Source organism: Ictidomys tridecemlineatus, chromosome 10, assembly GCF_052094955.1.
Source record: "Ictidomys tridecemlineatus isolate mIctTri1 chromosome 10, mIctTri1.hap1, whole genome shotgun sequence".
NCBI lineage: Eukaryota > Metazoa > Chordata > Mammalia > Rodentia > Sciuridae > Ictidomys > Ictidomys tridecemlineatus.
In genome coordinates this window covers 99,735,537-99,759,869 of record NC_135486.1, presented here as the reverse complement: position 1 = coordinate 99,759,869, position 24,333 = coordinate 99,735,537, and positions in this window count along the sequence as shown.

Here is a 24,333-nt window from a genome sequence, read left to right as displayed (position 1 = left end):
TTAATTTTCTACCAAAGTGAAAATGGAAAAGTATCTTTAAATTGTGGTATATATTCAGGAACAATACATACTGAACAGGCTGGTGGATAATTAACGTCCTCACCATATACTATGACCTTTTTTTTTTTTGGTACTGGGGATTGAACTCAAGGGGCACCCAACCACTGAGCCATCCCTATGTTTTGTATTTTATTTAGAGACAGGGTTTCCAATAGTTGCTTAGCACCTCTCTTTTGCTGAAGCTGGCTTTGAACTTTCAATCCTCCTTCCTCAGCGTCCCGAGCTGCTGGGATTACAGGCATGCACAACGGCACCCTGCCTACGACTGCCTTCTTAATACCTTATTCAATATATATTTCAGAAGTGCTTCATGAATGTAAAATTATCAACATTTCTACCATATATGTTTATAAATGAAACACAGATGTTCAAACTGTGATATTATTTTTTCACTGTTGTATCAATATGTTTTCAAATGTTATGAATGTCAATAGTTTATTAAAGACAACTGACTTGTGCTAATGATGCATAGACTGGGGAAAAAGTAGAGCATTAAGAAATTGATTTTATTAAAAACAGTTTTGTAAAATTAGCCTCAAGTTCCAGTTTCCTGATATATGAGATGACTTACATTTTCAAAATAGAAATTGTTGGACACATGTATGAGAACTTTCAAGAACAAAAAAAAATGTTATATTAATTTTTAAAACTTGATAGCTCTCTCTAGTTTCTGTTCAAAAGTCTATTGACAGAGCATAATAAATACTGGTTTCTGTTAATGAAAGCCTACATTGAGAATTCAGTATTGAGAACAATCTATTTTTTTTTTTTGGTACTGGGGAATCAAACCCAGGACCTCATACATACTAGGCAAGCACTTTACCACTGAGCAACATTCCCAGGCTGACAACAATCTTAATATAATAAAACTATAGATACAAATTCAGTAGTTATCTTGAATCCAAGAAAATAATTTGAAACATATTTTGTTTTAGGATACCTTAAACTTGAAAATGACATAAAAGTGAAAAGGTTTTTAATATTTATAAGAAATTTCATTTTTTAATAGTACTTATTTCCTACATGGAATTTTTTCTTTACTATTTTTTTTCTCAAGAGTAAATTAATTATATCATTATACTTTTGTTTGGGAGAAACTAGTTGTAAAAATCCTCTCATTACTATTTAATATTATTCAGGGATATGTATGTTTATATATAAAATAATGATGCAGTATTACTTTTCTCAAGAGATCATATACCAAACAAGCTTAACTAATACTGAGAAATGAAAATAAAGATAGGCATTCAAGGCACAACTTCTGAGTACCAAAATCTATAAATGCATCAAATGTCAAATGCCCATGCTGAAAGGCTCATGCAGTTTACTGCAGGATTACCTACCCACCCTTTTGCAAAGCTGACCCTGCTTTAGAAATAGTTTTCACTAGCTTAGTTTTCTGGTACCTAACCTAGAGCAGATTAAGTCCTACAAATTCAAGGAAGCTTGTGATAGTAATCTGACCACTATAAATAAGAATTTCCAGATTTTCCCTTTTTTTTCATTCCCTCCCTTACTCAATATATAACCTCCTCTAAACTTTGAAGGTAAATGGAGTGACCTTAGCCAGGCCTAGAAACCCATACCTGTTATTTCAGCAACTTAGGAGTCTGAGGCAGGAGGATCACAAGTTCAAGTCCAGCCTAGACAACTTAGTGAGACCCTGTCTCAAAATAAAAAATGAAAAGGACTAGAGATGTAGCTTAGTGATAGAGCACCACTAGGTTCAATCCCCAGTACTGGGGATGGGCGAGACTGAACTTCATTGAGGGAACTATTAGTTCATCCAAGGTTTATGTAGCTATGCTGCTCTACCCTAACAATACAGGAAATAAGAAAGGTAACAGAAAACCTGCATAGGTAACTAAAGCAAGAACTGACAGCTGACAGTTAAATGTGACTAAATAAATAACAAGTTTATGGTTTTAAAAAAATAGATATGCTAGTTTATCTACTGTAGGGGAAATACCCATCTTGGTAAATCTTTTGGATATTGCATTCTAATTAGGAGTATTAATGAAAGAACATTGTCATATTATGCACGGTCTGCTTTAAAGTTTAAAAAGGCATGTTGTGAGCTAGCAATGCCGCTCACTTGTAGATTGCTTAGAATTTGCAAGGTCCCTTGGTTAGATCCCCTGCATCTCTCTCTCTCTCTCTCTCTCTCTCTCTCTCTCTCTCTCTCTCTCTCTCTCTCTCACACACACACACACACACACACACACAAACATTGGGGAAAAGACAAAGAAGAATAAGGCATGTTCTGCATTATTCCATCCATGGTAGTTAAAGTAACACTTTTAGACTTTAGAAAAATAAATGCCATTTGACTGAAGAACATTTATGTAGAATACTTCATTCCTGTGCAACACTGGATAAGCTGTTATTATATTACATTTTGACAATGGTCTGATCCTTGGTTTTTCTTTAATCCAAATCAATCTGAACCTTTCAAAATGAGAATGAAACTTGCCACTTGCACCAGTGTACTATGATATTTTAGTAACTTTTCAAAGGTAATTAAGGAAACATGAGACTTATCATATGTATCAATATTGTAATATGAATTGTAATCCATTCTGATATCAGTCTTATGCTGCTGTATCTAGTGAGCAAATGTCATTTATATCTCTGTGTGCCAAGAAAATAAAATGTTTTCTAAAGGACTGTGTTTTATTTCATTACATCATTTTCCAATTAACTTGACATTTATTAAGTACTTGCTTATTTGGGTGCTTACCTTTTTGATAGGATGTGTGGGGACAGAGAAAGAAGAATTTTAAGATATTTGATAATTTAATTAGTCATGTCAAAATTTTGAGCAAATTAAACTCTTGATGTATAAATAGATCTATTAGCAAATATGCACTCCTATGTCTTCAATACCATGAACTTTTTATTTTCCTTTCAACTTATTAAATGCAAATACTACATGCCAAATAGACATACATACATAGTTTCTGCTGAAGTAACCAATAAAGATTTTGTCACTTTTATTTTACTGAATAATATATATGTGTGTATATGTATAACCTAAATTGATATATTTAACTTTTGCCTTAAGTAGTATTGTTTCATTTTTTTAATGCAGATATATACCTTTATCTTCAGAAAAAAAGGTCTTAACCTAAAAATCTAAACCTGTAACTATCAAATGGTTTTATATTAATTTATCAAACTTGCTGAGTTTACTTATTCAAATCCTCAATGTTTTGATATAATAAACTCAAGGAATTTGCTTAGTGGTTTATTGTTTTTGTTTTTTCTATTTGTATGGGCCGTGAATTATAAAGCACTATTGAAATCTTGTCATTTTGGCTGCAATTTTTTTTTTTTTGAAAGAGAGAGAGAGACAGAAAGGGAATTTCAATTTTTTTTTAAATTTTCGGGGAACACAACATCTTTGTTTGTATGGGGTGCTGAGGATCGAACTCTGGCCACATGCATGCCAGGTGAGTGCACTAATGCTTAAGCCACATCCCTAGCCCCAACATTTTTCCTAATAGCCGCAGTCTGGCTGGGCACAAAATCACAAGCCACTCACAGCTTTGTAGATTCAAACAGCAATTCTTTATTCCCGAACTCACACCGGCACTCTACACATGTTCTGGGGAAATCCACATTCTGGGGAAAATCCACACTTCCACTCAGCTCTGTACCCCCCAAAATACTCTCTGAATCCCACGAGAACTCAACAGGAACTCAAGGAACCAGCATGTCTGAGGCTGCAGGATATGCCCTATTCCCAGCAGGGTACACCTTAAACCTGGAACCGCCCTAAACCAAAGGATCGGGATACTCCCTATTCCCAGCAGGATACACCCTAAACCTGGATCCCCCCTAATCCAGTAGGATCCTCCCTAAACCTAGATCCACCCTGGTCCTTGAGCAGGGTCACCTTTCTCAAACATACATGCAATGTCACTGCAAATGTCCAAGGCAAGTCCATTTCCACGAGTCCTTCCTCTAAGCAACATGGGGTACGCTGGCAAGGACATTGTCATACCTACTTGGCTAATGGCTTTCAGCACCTAATATTTTTGGTTTTGTTATTTTGGCTAGGAGAATTTTTTGTTTAACTCACAAAGGCTTTTAAGTTTTCTTTAATCAAATCTTTAATTTTTACTTATCTCTTGTCTCGACCCCCTTGCCCGCAAGGAAGACGCGACTCAGGAATCTTCTTTCAGCAGTTTATTCAGGCCCTTGATATTCTTCTAATGATTCTTCTAATCCCCAGAATAATCATTGGATGCCCCTCCCAGCCTTAATAAAGCACCTCGAACCCCAATGCAAAGCTGCCACGTGTACCCTTCTCACAGGGTGCTAGAAAATGACACGCCAACTTTCTCTGATAAGGAGCTGGGAACACGCCAACTCTCTTTGATATGGAGTTGTCCTTCACAGACCACAACGGAGCCAGCGCCATCATGTAATGGCGACCACAGTCCGCAGGAACGGCTCACCACAGCTCCCCCTTTTTGTTTCACTAAGACAATACAGGCGAGAGTAGAGGTCCTATCCCACTGTGCAAAAGTGGCTGCATAGTATGGGCCAGCCCCAGGGGGCGCCTTCCCCAGACCTGACACCATATCAGCCGACGCCTTTTTTCGTGGGGTGGGGTGGAGACACGTCAAACCCGCATGCAATAGGACATGCTCCCCTTGAGGTCCCTCTTCTCAATGGATCACTCAAGTGCAGTGCCTTGCCTCGCATCCTGTATCGTGACGATGGTGAGTAAGAGGGAATAGCTGAGGTCGAACTGTGGCCATGCAGAGGTACAACTACAAACAAGTTGGCAGCACCCTGAAAGAAAGGCACGGACTTTAAAGTGATAGATAAAGACCAGTGTGGAAACCCTTCTGCGTGCAATGGCAACAAGACCCGCAGAGTGCAAGGGCTTTCCAGCACTAAGAGAAAGACAAAAGAAGGACATGTCGTACCCAGTGCAATGTTATAATAACTTGGGGTGCAACGACCATGTCAAAGGCACTAGTGGAGAAACCCATCTGCGTGCAATGGTAGCAAGACCGGCAGAGTGCAAGGGCTTTCTGACACTAAGAGAATAACGAGGAAAGACATGTCAATCCCAGTGCAATGTTATAATAACTTGGGGTGCAATGACCATGTCAAAAGTTTAGTGCTTAAGATGCGCAAGCCAGACCTGTGGCGAGTTGCCAGTTTCTAAAGCAGCAAGAGCTTGTATGATCATAGCCTTATCTTGAGCACTACGAGCCTTAAGGCGACAGAGAAACCACAAACAGAGGAACATACCAAAACAACACAGTGCACCAAAAATGCCTACTCCCACCCACTCTTAAAAAAAGGAAAAAGCAGAAGATATCCAATTGGTGAATTGACCCAGAGTCACGGGATCGACACGGGTACTATTCAAGACAGCTATCTGGGTTAGTTGAGACTGGATCATGTCTTCCGCTTCCATGGACCAATTTCCGGCCAGATATCCACCAATGATGTGGGAAGCATTTCTGGAATCATTAAATTTGACAGAGGTTATACATAAATGTGCACGTTGGTCAATGCAGCCTAAAAGTACTATGTCAGCCAATTCTTCTACCTGAGCTTGAAGAAAATCTATTCTCTGGTTGGTAGCTAAAATCCCTGACAAAATATGTTGATTAATCACATTTTGCGATTCAAGTATAGTGGACGTTTGTTGAACAACTTGATTAATAGTGGCAGCAGTTTGTACTTGACTGGCCATGGCTACTCCGGCCGTAACTGCTGCAGCAGCAGATGCCGCCACGGCTGTCACTATAGCTGCTGTGATTCCAAAATCTCTGCGGACTCTAAGTAGCTCTACAATAGGAAATTTATCTGGATCCGCAGTGACTGGGATTGGGACAAAAGTTGGAATTTTCATAATTACTGCTACAGTCCAAGAACCATTCCAACACTCAGATAAGAAACAGGTAGTATGAGAACAATCCAGCATCCCTGACGAGGTGTGATTAGCTAAAAGGAACAAGAACGGGGATTGTATACAGACCATTGCAGGAGGCAATGTGGCATAATGTAACAGAGAGTTGAACGAAACAGATGTAAGCCTATTACCTCATTCACTCTCCTTAGTAGTGTCAGAAACATTAGCCAGCCAACTTTTGGCTCCTAGTAATTGAGCCAATGCGGAAATATCGGCTGAAGCCCCCTTCTCATTGGAAATGAGCCATTGAAACCAAGACCAACCTGTTCCTGTAGAGGAGTTGGCATTGTTGTTAAAGTTATAAACATATCTCTTCAGAGGGAGGGAAAAGGAGAAACCTTTAGCAACTTGATGTTTCTCCCAAGAATGATCCTGACAAGGCGTAAATGTCGGGGGAAAACCAAAATTAGGGGTACAGTAAGGAGTGGCCTTGAAATGAGTGGCATAGCAAGTACTATTAGAAGAAGGAGGCATTGGGATTAATACCTCGGAGATAATAGCTAAAGTAGTTATGTTTAAAACAGAGCTAGTTGCGGGGGTCCCTGAGCCTGATTGCTTCCCTGAAACTACTTGGCTCAATACAGCACTGAGAATACTCCCTGAGACTCGACTGGACCGCAATGGGTCCTCCCAGTTAGTCAAATTTTTGGTCTTAAGGCTAATACAATTAGTGTTCCCAAGACTGAAACAAAAAACTCCTGTGAGATTAACTTGAGACTGATTAAAAATATTTTCCATGTCCCCTCTAGGAGAGGTACAAGGAGCAGACATCTCACATGAGGTAGAAAAAGGAGTGGGGAGGACACTAGAATTACTATGAACTGGCATTGGCATTGGCCATGCCCGTGCCACTGCCCACCACTGCATTGGTGCCATCTGTACCGTTGGCACCAGCATCAGAGCCAGAGAACTCATCAGAATGAAGCTCCTCATCATGGGACTGTTGTGGCACCTCCTGCTGCTGGTTAGTAGATCTCGAGACTCTTCTTGTCAGGCGTTCAGGGATCCACAGCGGCTCCGTGCGATCCTGGGGAAAAACACATACAGATCCTCGTGCCCATGTCAGCACGGGGTCAGGGCCGTTCCATTGGCCCGTAAGAACATCCTTCCACTTAACATAGCCAGTCACAGAGGGCTGAGGGGACACATGTCTATCGGCCGCAGAGCGGCCATGAATATCCAAATTCAAAAAATTAATGGTAAAAAGAGCTAAGGACAGGCGTTCTTTAGGAGTGTGGTCAACTCCTATTCCCCCTTTTTGTTTTTCTAAGGTTTCTTTTAAGGTGCGGTGGGCACGTTCAACAATGCCTTGCCCTTGAGGATTGTAAGGCAACCCATGAGCAAGTTGTACTCCCATAGCAGAACAAAAGGATGTAAACTGTCTGCCAGTATAAGCAGGTCCATTATCAGTCTTAAGGGATGCAGGTGCACCCCATGCTGCCCATGCCTCTAAGCAATGAGTAATAACATTACGTGCCTTTTCTCCCGACAAAGCAGAAGCATGAATAATTCCAGAGTATGTGTCAATAGAAACATGTACATATTTGAGGTTACCAAAGTCAGGCACGTGAGTTACGTCCATTTGCCAGACGACCAATGGCTTCAATCCTCGTGGGTTTACACCATAAGTAGGAGGATGAAGAAATGTGACACAATGGGGACATTGTAATACTATCTGACGAGCATCTGCTCTGGAGATGGAAAAACGTCTGCGCAGTGTCATAGCATTGACATGAAAGTTGTGGTGAAACAATTTAGCTTCTTCTAAGGAGGAGGCCAAGCATACCAACTGGCTTCTAGTTGCCGAGTCAGCACAGGCGTTACCCTGTGATAACGGGCCAGGAAGAGAGGTGTGAGCCCGAATGTGCATTGGATAGAAGGGGGCAGTACGGCTACGGATAAGCTGTTGAAGCTGATTAAAGTAAGCAGACACAGCATGGGTGTCACTAATAGCTCCTACAGCCTCCAGAATTTTGAGCGCCTGCACCACATAGATGGAGTCCGAAATGAGATTGAAAGGAAAAGAACACTGTTTAAAAACTTCAATGACAATTTGCAGTTCTACCCATTGTGGATTTCCAGGAGCAAATTGATGCTGGACAGGGGGAGAGTCATTAATCACATAAGCTCCCATTCCAGACTTAGAGCCATCAGTAAAAATGTTAACAGCCCCCGGAATTGGAGTGGGTGAAGTTACTTTAGGGAAAATGATGGGATGCTCTTTAACAAAATGGAGTAATGGATGAGAAGGGTAATGATTATCAATATGCCCTTGAAACGAGCAACATAGAATAGCCCAGTTGTCCAGAGTAGCACACAAAACATTAGTCTGAGCTTTAGAATAGGGTATGATAAGAGAAGAAGGTGCTTGTCCAAAAAATTGAATGCTCTGTTGAATCCCTCTAAGTGCTAACGCTGCAACAGCATCAGGATAGTATTCTAAAGATTTTCCTGGGGATACATGTGGGTGGATCCATAGTAAAGGCCCATCTTGCCACAGTACTCCAGTAGGCTGCCGCATAGTGGCAAGCACACATAACTGGAAAGGTTTATCACTCTGGAGCCTGCATAGAGTGGCATGTTGTATAGCTTCTTCTACTTTTATAAGGGCCGCTCTGGCCTCTTTAGTGAGGGTACGAGGGGAAGTAAGATCTGGATCACCCTTAAGAATAGCATACAAAGGCTGGAGCACGATATTAGAAATATGTAAATAACCTCTTATCCAATTAATATCTCCCAACAGTTTTTGAAAATCATTTAAAGTTTGGAGATCTTGAGTTCTTATAGTAACTTTTTGTGGTTTTAATATGTCATATTTAATCGTCGCTCCCAAATACTGAATAGAATCCCCTGTTTGAACCTTCTCAGGTGCAATATGTAATCCATACTGAGCTAACAACTTCACCAAGTCTTTATAGGCCTCATAAACTGACTGTTGTAATTTGGCTGCCAATAATACATCATCCATATAATGAATAATCTTGATGGAAGGATATTGTTGTCTGAGAGGTGCGAGTGCCTTCCCTACATACATCTGACAAATCGTGGGACTGTTAGACATTCCCTGTGGTAAAACGACCCACTCAAACCTTTGATCTGGTTCCTCGTGATTACACGAGGGAAGGGTGAAGGCAAAACGCTGTGAGTCCTTAGGATGCAAAGGAATAGAAAAGAAACAGTCTTTAATGTCAATAGCAATGATATGCCAGCCCTGAGGAACAGAGGAAAGCAGCGGCAGCCTGAAACACCCCCGCCATACGGAGGCGGATCGGGAGGCTGTCTGTTCTTGAGCCCTTGCTTATCTCTGTTCCCTGTACCTAAACTCCCTAGCTGCCGAGACAGCGTCTCCAGCTCCTCCTCTTCATTATCTTCTACCTCTGACCCACTTTCGCATGGGGGCGTGCGCAGCACACTGAGATCTGGATACAGTCTCCTCCCGTTCTCCACGCCCCGCACACTCCCCTCTTCCTGAGACACTTCACTCTCTGTTGTTTCTGATTTTTCCTCATGCAATTGTTCTAAAACCTCCTGCCCTTTAACAAGCGCTTCTTGGCATCGGCCATCCGTAAGGCAACTACGGACCATCTTCCAGAGGGGTATCACCCCGCCCTCTAGCATGCCCTGCTCACGAGCAAAGTCAAGGTCTTTGCCTAATTTATCCCAGCTGGGTGTAGTGAGGCTGCCTGAAAATGCAAACCACGGTGCAGCTGTATCTACCCTCTGTAAAAATTTCTCTAAGGTACTGCGTTTCACCTCCAGTCCCTTGGAACGTAAAAGGCCATCGAGGGCCAGAAGGAGTGGACTTGAAGTCACAGCTCCCATAACGCAACACAAGAAAACACAGAAATCGAAAGTGAAAGTACACAAAACAAAACGAACATACACAGAAAACAAAAACGAAAATACAGAGTGCAATTGCTATGAGATGTAACGCCCTCTCTTTTTACAGAGGAGCAGGTACCTTTTAATGCTCCCTCTTTATGTATAGAGGAGCCTCCGCTTTTTAACAGCGGGTCCCACCTTACCTGGGACTTACCGGCGTGCCTCCCTGACTGCTGAAAGTTCTGGTTCCTGGGTGTTTCTTTGTTTCTTTTTTCCCGGGTCTCGGCACCACTTGTCTCGACCCCCTTGCCCGCAAGGAAGACGCGACTCAGGAATCTTCTTTCAGCAGTTTATTCAGGCCCTTGATATTCTTCTAATGATTCTTCTAATCCCCGGAATAATCATTGGATGCCCCTCCCAGCCTTAATAAAGCACCTCGAACCCCAATGCAAAGCTGCCACGTGTACCCTTCTCACAGGGTGCTAGAAAATGACACGCCAACTTTCTCTGATAAGGAGCTGGGAACACGCCAACTCTCTTTGATATGGAGTTGTCCTTCACAGACCACAACGGAGCCAGCGCCATCATGTAATGGCGACCACAGTCCGCAGGAACGGCTCACCACAATCTCTTCTCTCCCTTCAAATTTTAATCAGACACACACAATTTAATAAACATTCCTTCTATTTTCCTTTGGGCTTATAGGTTTTTTAACAGTTATCTGATATGAAATAAAAATCACTTAGGTTTTTTAAAAATTGTTGCATTCTAAATTCAAGTTGAATATGTTTATGGTAATGCCTTTTTTCAGTCATTGAATTTTTTTAATAGTAGGACCTACATTTAGGGATTATTGTTGAAGTTATCTGCCTGTAGTTTTTGTTTTAATATTTATTAGTTTTTTTTCTTATCACCTTACTTTCTAACCAATTCCCTACTCTTCATTTTTCAGAATTTTCTTATATATTCCCAACGTGGCATTCTTATGTATTTTTCAAATCCAAAAAGTATTAGTGTTTTTCACTAAGTACATTTAATAAGAACTAACATAATTACAATATTTAATTTTATGTAAGAACATAGACTGTTTGGGATTTTTTGTTTGTTTGATCTAGTTTTTTGTTTTTTTGCTTTTTCTTGCTGCAATTCTTTCTAATTTTTATGTTTTGGTTGTTCAAAGCTATTTTAGTTCAACTGATAGCCTATTAGTCAAAATAAGAAATTCAAATACAAGGCTGAAAAGGTACATGTGAAAGTATGTATGAGAATACGTGTATATACACACACATGTAAATACATATATGTGTGTGTGTGTGTGTGTGTATATATATTTTGAACTAGGGAAAGTTTTAATGTAAGTCATATGAATACACTTATTAAATTTGATGATGAATGTATATATAGGCATATATAATAATATATATGCAAATATACCATTGATAATTGTTATGACAAAATACACAGAATATTTCTATTACAATATATGGTCTTATGTAAAATGAAGTTTAGGTTTAGGATAAATTGTATCTAGGAATATATAATGATGTATATACTATTGGTATATACATTGGTAATTGAACATAGAACTCAAATATACTGAATATTTATATGATTATAAATGCTGACATGTATAATTAGATTTAGGTATAGTGGAAAGATTTAGTACTAAAGTTTGTGTTGAGTTAAGGTAGAGGGTTGGGGAATGAATCTGTATATTGAGAAACATCAATATTCATTAGAATGTATGCTTGAAATTATGTATCAAATCGTATATAAACATGTTTTGAAATAGGAAATTGTTTTATGTGATGCTTATGAATACACTGCAAAAATCCACTGTATAGGAGTCTTCACATACTCTCTGAGATGTTGTATTCCATCTAAGTAAGACCTTGTGGAGAAGCTGCCTGTCTGCTTTCTTGGTTTCATGCCACAGAGCCAGAAACAAGACCACCTCTATTCTGCCATCTTGGATCTGCCCAAATAATTTTATTAGGAAGAACTGAGAAGACCCTTCTAAACAGATGGTGATAATAGAAGGATTATGCACCTGTTAAATCTCTAAGGACCTATAAATTGAGAATGTGTAGCACATCTGACCCCTGTAGTTACAATAAGGGATAGCCCCTTCTACCTTGCTTAGAAAAAGATAACACCCTCCAGATGTCAATAGACTCTATATGTGTAGGTATGGGTGCCCCATGGACAACAGGGAATTCACAGACTTTCAAAATAATGTAAAGTTCCCCTAAAATAGAATGTGTTATGCAGTTACTTAACTCCCCATCTCATGGTATCCCCAACCCTGGAGGTTTTATTTATTGCTCCTTGTGAATAGACATCAATAACTTTTTTGTTCTTTCTATGTCTGGAGCCTCTAGAGCATGTTCTCTCTAGGGACATCAACTACACTTAACAATATAGAGCTAATATTAATAGTTTGCCTCTTCGACCCCCACCAATCTCTGTACTCAAGAGGATGGCTTCAGAAAACAGTTTTGTCTCAGCACTTGCCATCTAAACATCCTAGACATACACAGGAAAGTTGACATCTCCTTCAGATAGCTGATGTCTGTCTTTGTGCCCGGTCACTATATGGTTTCACTGACAGGTGGGGATATCAAAATGGACGTTCTCAAAGTGCTTAGAAGAGGGAGAACTGGAATCAGTACTGGACCCTCTTTCTCTTTCAGTTCCCCACCCAGGAGGCCTGTCCCCATGGACTCTTGAATGGAGAGGTGAGCCCCAACATGCGAGAGGTGTAAGCCTCACATGCACACATGGAGTCAAGAGCCCAAAGAAAAACTTGTCTTGGAATGCAACTGGATCCACACTTTGATGGTGACAGCAAAGTCAGCCTGAGCCTTTCTTGCATCAACTAGAGCTTTATGATAAATACTAATTCTGTAAAATAATGGATGCTCTTCCAAGGTAGGGAAGGAAAGGGGAAGAGGAAGCCCAAATCCAATTGTTGGTTGTCAGGGTGTTGAGGCCTCTCCATGTTCTCTTAGGGTCAGACTGAAATCTGAGATTCTCCAATATGATGAGGTGGGCAGGATTGAGATTAGTATCAGAACTGCTCTCAGGTCCTTGACTGTCCTTGGCCACATGGATTTTTGTAAGTATTTACATCTCAATCACCTTATTTCAGAGACCTGATAAATAATATCTACATTTATACATGTGTGGTATCATTAATTAAATAATTTTCATAGTGATAATTCAATAAACAAATTGTCCAATTAAAGCATTCACTATGTAATATCATGTCGTTTGGTCTTTCTGACAATATAAAACAAAATGATGTCTAGGAATTTTTTTCATCTGATATAGAACATTTTTTCAGTAACAGTGTATAAATCCTAGGTCCACAACTCTGCGTCATGACATATCCAGCTCCTTTTTCTCCCTTCCCACTCTCTTTGAAATAAAGTGCAACCTCAAAAAGAAAGTGCACAAATTGGTCTCCCTGATGATTCCATATTCAGACCATCCTCTCAATGTGTCTCCATGGCCATGTACTCAGTGTCCTTCTCAACCAGGGTCTACTTTGCTCAGATGTGAAAACTGAGCTTTCAGCCCTGCAAATCTACTTCATCTGGATCATGATCAACTTACTTTCTGGTGCTCAATTCAGGTGGCACCTTCATCTGAGATATGAGACCCTCAGTACAGAAGGAGGCAAGGGTCATGACAGATAAGGAGCACCTGCCTTGCACAAGGACAGCTGTCTTGAAAGAGCTCAGTAAGCTTCATGGGTGCATTGTTTTTGACACACATAGGATAACATATACTGGTGAACACCTTTTTTTCCCACTGGCCTTCTACTTCTTAATGGGTTCCCACAATCTCTGTCAAGACTCATCCCATGGCTCAGTTTTTGGTCCCCTGCACAACTCCCACAGATACCAGATCATGAAACCAGCTCTAGTAAAGATTTTGTAAGGATAGTTTGAAACATCTGTTTAATACCACATAACTTCACACTAATTTCTTATTGTTATCAAATAGGGCATCTGCTTTTCATGACACCTCTCTGTCATTCTTCTCATATTTCTAAAGATTTTCGATTTTCACGTGACTGTAATAATAATTATAAATCGTCTCTCCTGTATTCCTATATAACATCTTTGTTCAGACAAATATCAATACCTACATGATACCTATATAAGGGTTATTATATATAATGGGTATGTATGAATCATATCATTCTTATGCAAGTTTTGTGAAATTCATAGGTTTTCTCTTCTTTTCATTAATAGTGGTCTCCTCCTACTTTGATCTTGCTTGATTATTTATTTTCGTCTTCCTGCCCATAGTGCAACTATACCAAGTATGATTTCCTTGTCTTTGCCTTATAAAACTGGGGGCTATTGGTTTTTAACAATCCTATTTTACTTGAATTTTTTTTTATAAAATCAGAGAAACTTTACCTCCCAGCAAGCTTTTCATCACTGGATATGTAAAAAGAAACAATAAAAATAGAAATATCCAACACTTTCTAGACTTTATTTCTAAACTCCCTTGTCCAAGACTGCTCTCTTGATTTGATGAATTTCTTATGTGGAAGAGTTTATTATAGTGAGGTCATAGATAATGAATTCTGTTTGTAAAGGAAACAAAAGGAGACAGATTCAAGGTGCAAAGGCAGAATGACAGAATGCCCCTTGTCTAAGCTGCCAGCTTTATTAATATTAATAGATTACATTGGGTCACTGACATCAGTTCATTATTGTTTGTTGTGTCATTAGGCAGGTTACAGAGTTAGCAACATTTATGCAGCTTATTCCTCAGTTACACACTATAGTTGCTGTGTGCAATGTTAGGAGCTTTGTGTAGCTCTCAAGAAAGTCTGTTGTTTAAAGTTACTGTTATGTAGACAGGTTCAGGTGCAGCAGAGCTTGGTGAAATGTTGCAGCTGTCTAACAAGAGACTTTCTTTATTCCCAGGAGCCTGAGATCAAGGTCGAGGCAAATAGGACTCTAATACAGAGCCTCCTAATGCTGGGCATTTGTATAACAGTCAGGAATTTTTTATCTGCCAGGCATTCTGTGTCTTTGCACAGGAACTTCCTTAGCCACCAAGCATGGTACAATCATGAAGCTGTCAGAGACCAAAATCCCAAACACAGAATCCTTACACTTCTTGTCTCTGGTTTTCTCTTTAAAACTGCACTTAGATGCTTGCCTTGGAAAGAAGAACTCTCCCAACCTGGGATGTGATGCTCTTGAAGGTTCAGCTGCTAACAAACATGGGTCTCAAGTACATGGCCTCATTAATGCCACAACTGTCCTGTAACAGAAGATTATCAAAAGAAAGCTATGGTTTAGCAAATGGAGAATAGCATGCAAATTCCCTGGCCTTCAAGCTTTGGGTACAGAGGTGATTATATATGTAGATCTGGGATGCACTTACTCTTTTTAACTCTTTAAGATTATAATTCCCTCTCATGCTGTGTCTTCTCTTCACCATTTTTTATAACAGCTGATAAAGATTCCATCTGGTCTTACCTCTATCTTCCTTGAGTTACTGCCCTACCATCCTCTATAATATGCATCTCTTCTTTGCATTGGGGTATCTGTCACCACCAGACAACAGCTCAGTCAGATTGGGGTCCTATACCTATGAAGAGCATGTTCTAAACACGTGCTATCCTCTCTCTGAAATCATACACTTCCTAGGCTTTCTTGGTCTCCTTTCCTTGACTCCACTGCCTCTTTCTTCTGAGAGTGTGGCCTTCATAAGTCACTGGCACATGGCCTCCTTCTCTCGGGCCTGCCTTGAGAAAAAAGACTGAGTCAACCCTGGACTGTTCTCTTGGACATGCAAATGAAAAGTGTTATAACTGATGAGAAAGAGCCCTGACTACAAACACTAAATTGCAAACTGGGCTCCAGGTGGGAGAAACATACTGGCCTGAGGCACAAAGCACATTTGTCTTCAGCACCACTTGCACAGCCCTGTGCAACTGCACATGGGTTCTTCAGGACTCAGTGTCTGGAGATCATGGATTCATTTCAGCTGACATTAACTAGAGAACATTAGAAGACACCGTAAATGGATATCAGTCTAATAAACATACCCCAGAGTGGTGCTTCATACAGCTCAGATCCTGAGTTCCTTAGCGTCTGTATTCTCCCTTTTTATTCCTGTTTCCACATTTACATGTCAAGTTAAGAGTATAAAATTCAACTTTATTGAAATTGAAGTCTGAGAATATCAGAGCGCATGTTTATTGACTAACTTCATATAAGTTAATTGGGGGACCAGCTCTATCAAAACCTAATATAAGGGTGGGCATGGTGGTGCATGCCTGTAATCCCAGCAGCTCAGGAGACTGAGGCAGCAGGATCTCGAGTTCAAAGCCAGCCTCAGCTACAGTGAGGCACCAAGCAATTCATTGTGACCCTTTCTGTAAATAAAACACAAAATAGGGCTGGGGATGTGGCTCAGTGGTTGAGTGTCTCTAAATTAAAACCCCAGTACCAAAAAAGGGAGGGGAATTTATGTGCAATTTGGGGATAAAAATATCCACCTATAATGCCAAATGGGAAAGATCCAGTCATGAGGGAGTTGGGGAGATGATGGGAGTTAGGGATACATTCACTACATCTAAATGATGCCACCATGCAACAGATACCTGGGGAGATGTTCTTTAAGATAAATGTGAGAGCACACCTGAGATTCTCATGTAAATGGTCAGGAATATAATTTGGGTATCAGCATTTTCAAAAGCTCTCAGATAATTTTATCAAGGAGAAGGAGCACGGGGTACAATATGATCTCAGATTACCAACATGAAAACACTTCATGTGGTTTACTGCATGGAAAAGAATGAGCATCTATTAACCATTAAGAAAAAGTTAATTTGCCTCTCATGATGCCTTGTTTTATGTCATAGAAAAAAATTCAAAGGAAAACATGCAGATTTATGCCTTAAACCTGCAGCCTCTCTGTTGAACCACCTGTGTACAACTTTTTAGAATACAAGATAAAGTAATAATAGCTGCATTGAAACTCAGTGCACAGAAAGCAATACCTCCTACCATTACAAATAATCAAAATGAGTATTTCCTTTTTAATTTTTAAAACAAAACTGCAGTTTATATCCAACCACATGAACTCACAGCCTTTTAATAAAATCAAAACCACAACTGTGAGTTTTACATGAGGTCCATTACTTTAATTAGGTAAAATCTCCCAATATATCTCTTCAGTCTCACTCCCATGAAGACTACAGAATGGTAAATCACCATGGAAATGCAGAAAATGATGGTTATTTAGACTGTATTCTGTCATTCTTGATACTAGTATGAAATACTGTCAAGAAATCTTTCTCAAAGGAGAACTTGGGGAAGGAAAAAGAGGGAGGGACGAGAATACAGTAATACAAAATATCATTCTTTTACCTGAGGTGTCCAGACAGAATGTCCTCAAAATAGTTCACCTTCTGACAGGGTGCAGACTCACCTGCAGGGAACTAGAGAAAAGGATTTGGGCTGTGGTTGCTCTCCCTTGGCTCATGGCACTGTGAATGACTTCTTTTTCTCTTCTCTCCTGATCTGCTTTGGAAGAACTGCTAATGTTTCCCATGGATTCTTCTGTCTGTCTAACCAAGGGGACCCAACAGTCCAGGTGCCTCAGATGCCTCCAGATTGCAGCCTTCCTCTCCCTCCCTGTATATTTATGGAAAGGGCCTGAGGCCTACGCTTTGGATCCAGGCTTCTTAAGAAAGGTCATGTGGATTTACTTAAAGCTCTACTTCTGTGGCATCACTATTTCCTCATTCGTAAAATGTGGTAGTGGTATTGGATGTTGTCCGTGGTTCCTGCTGGCTCACCCTTCTAGAATTGGTCCCAACCACCCCCCATTGCTATTAGCGCCTGGGGCACAGAGTTTTAAGTGTGTGCACTTTTACTCTGCATCAGTTTATGTCTAAACATGCAATACTGGTGCTGAGTCTTCTTCCCTTGGAGGTGGGAAAAGCCCTCAGTTTAGTTAGATAAAGAGGTACAGGAGGAAGGTGGTTGGTATCACTGCTGATGGGTACGACAGAGCAGGTGTCCAATGTCCTGCAGAAAAATAAATTCAACAAAAGCATGCAAGACTTATAAGAAGAAAGTTTAAGCTAGTAATATGTGATCTCAAATACTATACAAAGACATGTCATGTTCCTTGTGGGAAGATTAATAAATAGCCAACATTTTATGGTTATATGTACAAACCACACAAGTCCAAATGGAATTACTTTGAATTTGAATTACTGTTGGTTTACTTTATTAAGACACAGGAAACAAGTATTGTGGAAGAGTATGCCATAGAAGATTATTTTAAATGCATATTAAATTAAGCAAAATAATGTGTCATTGATGAAAAAATATTAAATAAGGCATTACAAAGGTATAAATATTCCAGCTTGAAATTGAAATGTATATGGGGACCCAAAATATGATAAATTTGGTGTTTTAACTCAGTGGGGAAAAGAAAGGATTATATAATAATCATGATAACTGGATATCTTTTTGGAGAAACATTCAATTCTTTCCAACTAGATTCATTTTCCTCATATTCAAAAACACTGAGCATCAAACATTCTATTAATTTCCAGATTAAAAAAGAAAATCATGTGCCCCAAAAAAGATTAAAAAATGGAAATATAACAAAATTGACTTCACCAGCCACACTAAATTTCAAAAAGAGGTAAAGACTTTAAATTCCTTATATATCTGATAAAAAATAATGTTCAGTCCTGAGTTCTCAGTGAAAATATCTATTAAGCCCTAATCTCCTAGAATGCTGGGTTGAACAATTCCATGTAGAAATGCTAATAAATCTATGACCATTGTCTCTACCCAGGAAATGCCAAACATACTCCATTTATCATGGCAAGGGTCTGCATAGTTGTGTGGAAGATGAAGATACAACCCTACATCTCTGGGAATCTGCTGCTCACCCTTTGCATGGTTTTCCTCATCATACTGGCCATAGAGGTGAACCAGCTTCATGGATGTCTGGCAGATGTTTTCTCCCCAGGGAAGGACTAGTGCCTGTTCTCTACTGGAATAAGCCCCAGGTCAGTGAGTGCAGTTGCATTGCTATGTCCCCTATGTGTCCATCCTTAGAAAGCTTCATGACTCAGAAGTGATCACAAGTTCTGCCCTCTGTTTTCCACATCACGTCACACTTATTTGAGGACAGGGCCATGTGCACACAAGGAGTTTTTTGCTTTTAGAGGAAACACTGTGAGCAATGTGGGTGTTATGTTCTGGGCATGTCCCTTAATAGAAAATAAATGAATCTCTTTAACCTTTTCCACATCTTTTTGTTTTGTTTTGTTTGATTGTTTGTTTGTTTGTTTGGAGTATTGAAATTTCTGTTACAGGGTGGAGTTACTCTGATGTTTGGGATAGATTCCAAATCATGCCATGGGTTAAAAAAATATATTTTCAGATATTTGAATGTTTTTAAAAGCTTTATAATACAGTGAGGCTTTATTTTGTTATCACAAGATAATAATTTATAGATATATTGGTCATGCATATTAATGATTTTAGACTTTGTGAGAAGAATAATCAAAACTCCCTGAAATGCTTCAAATCATATGTTGCATGATTCAATTTGCATTTTTGGAAGACCTGTCCTTCACAAGTGAAGCAATAATGACTTAGGAGGTCAGGAATTACAGGACTTAGATGAGATGAAGGTGTTGGCATTATAGGTAGAATCACAAGATTACTCAGAGGTAGAGTTCATGAGATTTTTTGATTAAAATGAATATGGAGAACAATGGGAAGAAACTGTCAAGAGCATGTCCAAAGTTTCCAACTACAAGGGGTTAGACTGGAAAGACATTTTCTAATGCAGCAACACTGGAAGAGTTTAGAGGAATAGATAAAAGAGTTTGCTTTTGGACATGGTCACAGTATTGGGACTAGCCTGGAGTGCATTTGGAGGACATTATGGTCATCAATCTGGAATTTCATAAACAAGAATCACAGACCTTCTCTCCCAGGGAGCCTGGAACATTATAAGGATAAGATACATCTGGCACATAATCCACTTCGAAGTACAAAAGAGACTTCAGGGAATGAGGATGCTGAATAAAACATCTGGATGTTTTGGATATATTACACATCTTTACATTGAAAATGTTTTCTGTTTATTGGACATTTAAATTTAATTGTGTATCTTCTATTTTATTTGCTAAATCTGACAATTCAGAGAATATACATATGTTTCTGTCTCCCTAATCTAATTTTCTGGCCTCTATACATCTCTGCCCTGGAGAATATGTGTAGTTGAGGGCTCAGGATTGGAACATGAGCTTGTCTAGAGCAGCTAGTTGCTTTGCTGATGCTACAGTGTGTCTCGCAATAGGACAAGGTGAAGGGGATGTTGCCTGTAAATTTTTATGTTCTATTCTGAGGGGTCCCTCATAAGGCTTCCCCTCTTCGGTAAAAGAGAAAGTTTTTCTCCAAGTGAGAGATGTTTTCTCTCTCCATACTTGCCTCACTCTGGACAGGTCTCTTATCTGGATGATGCCTGCATAAGCAGTCCTTGCCACAAGGGGGTGATGTGTGACAACAACCCATGAATGAAAAGGAAATCTGCACCTGACTACAGTGCTACAAAGGGGCAGACTGCACAGATATGAGGATGAGTGTGCCATGGGTGAGTACACAACATTTCCCTGCTTCCAGTGAGTGTCAGATCAGTAAGTGTTTAACCAAGAGCTCATGTAACTCCAGGAGTGTGTTACACCAAACTCTCACCTCTCTCCATTAAGTTAATTTGCAATTAACTCTTCACCATCACCTTATATTCCATTTGGGGAATTAAATATATGGAAGGTCTGTACTTGATTCTTTACATAAAGCCTTCCTCAGCAGCAGTTTAGCTAGCTACAGCATACCGAAAGGCACTAGAGCAGAGATTGCATGTGCTCTGTTTTTTTTTGTTTGTAAATTATGTAAAAAAAAATGGAGAGTAAAAATCTACATGTAGCAAAATGAAAAGTCACCCCTATCTCTCACCTTCTACAAAAATTAATTCAAAGTGGACAGAGATCCTGTGCCTAATTGAAGAAAAAGTAGGCCAGAATCTCTTCAATATCAGCTTAGGAATTGATGTCCTCAACAAGATTCCTAAAGTGCACAAGTGAAATCAAGATCAATAATTGGGATGGATTCAAATTAAAAAATTTTCTTCACAGCAAAGACACAATCAATGATGTGAAGACAGAAACCACAGAATGGGGAAAAATTCTTCATCACACACACCTATGATAGGGCATTAATCTCCAGGACACATTAAAAACTCAGAAACAAATAAACACAAAAACCCCAATAACTCAATCAGTAGATGGGCAAAGAAACTGGACAGTTCAAAGAAGAAGAAATGCAATCAATCAACAAATATATGAAATAATGTTCAAAATATCTACCCGAAGCCAGAATTAAAGACAGTCATTCAGTGTAGATAGGCAAGAATCAGATCTAGAGAAGGGAGTCCAGTTTCTGTCCAGGAAGTTGGAGACCACCTCTGAGGAATTGAAATCTTAATGCCTTCAGAACCCTTCCTCAACCCTTATCAAGACAACCTGCCAAAGCTCCAACCTATTGCTAAGGTAACCTGTCCCAGGGATTGTCCCTCCCTTCAGGGAATTGTAAAAGTTGTTAACTGATGCACCCTGGGACTACCTCTTCTCCATATCACTCCACCTAGGCCCCTCCAGCCCATCTTCTTCTCACCTTTTGACCATCACACCTGGGCAATCTCCTGGGCCTAGTCACACATGCAGGAAGGAATGAGATAAGGAGAAGACAGCAGGAAAGCAAAGGAAGACAGAATGCTCTCACTCTTTGGGACACCAGAATACTAGTTATGGCCCCCTTTTTTTCCACAAGAGAAGTTTGTGTTACCCCTTTATAAATAAGTCCTGTTTTACATTCTTGCCTCTGAACCCTTTTTAAAGTTATACTTAAACATGTGAGGAAGCAGATCTCATCACTGATAACTGGTGGTATCATAGCCATGAGAGAAATTCAAATCAAAACTACACTGAGATTCCACCTCACTCCAGTCAGAATGGCAATCATCAAGAATACAAGCAATAATAAATGTTGGCAAGAATGTGGGGAACATATACACTCAAACATTGTTGGTGAGACTGAAAGTTGGTGCAACTACTATGAAATGCAATATAGAGATTTCTCAGAAAATGTGGGATGGAACTACTATTTGACCCAGTCATGCCACCAATCAGTTTATACCCAAAGGACTTGCAATCAGCATACAACAGTGAAACAGCCACCTCTCTCTTTCCATGGAGTCCAGTTCTGTTCCCTGACCCTAGTTGAAGGGTGCTTGTTAAAAGGAGGGCCTGCTGCTCCTTCTGGGCAGCATTTGGAGCTCTTTTCTCTAAGAGCAAGCACATTTTATAGGTTTCACTGGCTTCTCTTCTATGTATTAGAGACAGGATTATGGCTACAACCATGATTAATAGAGAAGTAATATGTCCCAGTTCAAAGGAAAATGTATTAGTGGAAGATTAATCAGTGTCTGCTTTTGCTACAAGATAAACTGCCAACAACAAGGGAGATTTATTGAGATATCATCCTGGACATAAGGAAAATGGTGTCTGTAGGGGACAGAGGTAGGGGACATGGTTAGCTGCTCTCATTTTATGATGATATTTCCAAATTCATTTCTTCAACCTTGTCAAAGGCCCTGGTCTTCATCCAGGGCCTCACACATGCCAAGTTTAAACACAGTTCTTTCTTTCTTTTTCTTTTTTTTTTTTACTTTAATATAAATCTAATACACATAGCAGACACATGGTGATGGTAAAATAATTTGAATTTTGAGAAACTACTTATTTGACTGCTTAGATTAATCTATATTAATCTAAATACACAAATGAAAAAATACATTTCAACTTGCAGTAAGAGAAAGCAATTGCTAAGCCACAAAACCTAACTACTTAGGAGTAGATCTATAAACATGTCATCATATTCTTTCCAAGACAGTTTTTTTTTACTTGCCTGAGCATAAGAAACATATCTCATTTTTTTGGAGCTGAGAAAGCCTGCCCTGCTCCACTTCTAGATAAGTCCCTCAAAGGGATAAATAGATCTTCATCGATTTATAATTAGGTTCACAGACTGGGTCTTGCTCCAGGCTAGGCCCCGGAGAAGAGAATAGCTGTATTAAAAGAAATTTCAGAGATTTACCTGCATCTTCTTGCTGCCTTTACAATGGAGGTGCTGCTTTGGGCTTTGCTGTCATTCTAATTTTAACAGACATGCTGAGAACCTGGGTACAGGTGGGTTAAGGAGGCTTTGTTTCCTGTGGGATTACATCATTATGCCAGGAGGCATCAGGTGTGTTTTCTGGGGAGGAGAGAGAGGGCTCGGTGTAAGGAGATATCTCTGAAGGTCAACAGGTAGATATGAGTGGTCTACAGCAGGCAGCTTGGAGAGGGATCCAAGGAAGGCCTCAGGGCCCTGCCAAATTTATTCCAGCATCTGTTAGAATAAATTAAATAAAGAAGTATCAGCAACATAATGAAATGTTTGTAGAATTATAGGTGATTTAGATAAAATAACTAATAGGAATCTCAAGGATATTTTTCTAAGTGAGAAAAATCAATCCCAAAATATTACATACTTTCTGATTTCATTTCTATATCATTCTTGGAAAACGGATCTTAGAAATGAACACGGATCAGCTTTTGATGACTTTTTTACTCTGATTTTGGAAAAGGTTATATATTAACAGCTACAGCCATCAACCTGTGGGTCCAGCATAGCCTGCAAAAGCATCTCATCGGCCATCTTAACCTATTTCCTCTCTATTATCCCAAAGCTATCTAATTTATGCCTACTCTGGGTGAGATACTAAAGAGCTACAAAGTAATTCAAGATCCAACTGCAAAAGTTAGTTTTATGCAATTTATCTGGATTCAAAATGAGGTAGCTAAAATTGTCTTTCATGTGCCCCTTCCATGTATACAACTGGCCAAAAGAGGGATTCTGTTCCTTTTCCTATACTCAAATAGTCTTCCTTTTATTTATTTAAAATATTTCAAAATCTGTGCTTTATAGATAACTCATGAACATGAAATTCAATGCTATATTTATACATGTACATTGAATATTTTTGTCAATTGCATTCCACTCTTGCCTGGGATGTGCAAAGCAGAGAGTCATTAAGATTCTCTGTGGATGCAAGCAATCACAGAACTGTTCTCCCTCCCTCTGCATCCACCTCTTCTTGCTGACCTCCAGAGGCCACAGGCCCAGCAAAGGCTCCAGTTAAACTCTTTCATCTTGACCACATGGTATGTCTACATTCTCATGGATAGGCCAGGAGAGGAGAAAAATAGAAAACTCCTATCTGTAACCCTGCACAAAATTCCACGCAAAGTGGGTCAAAGAACTGGAGATTTACTTGTGTCAGTTTTTCCACTGCTATGAACAAAAAATCTGACAAGAACAACTTAGAGAAGG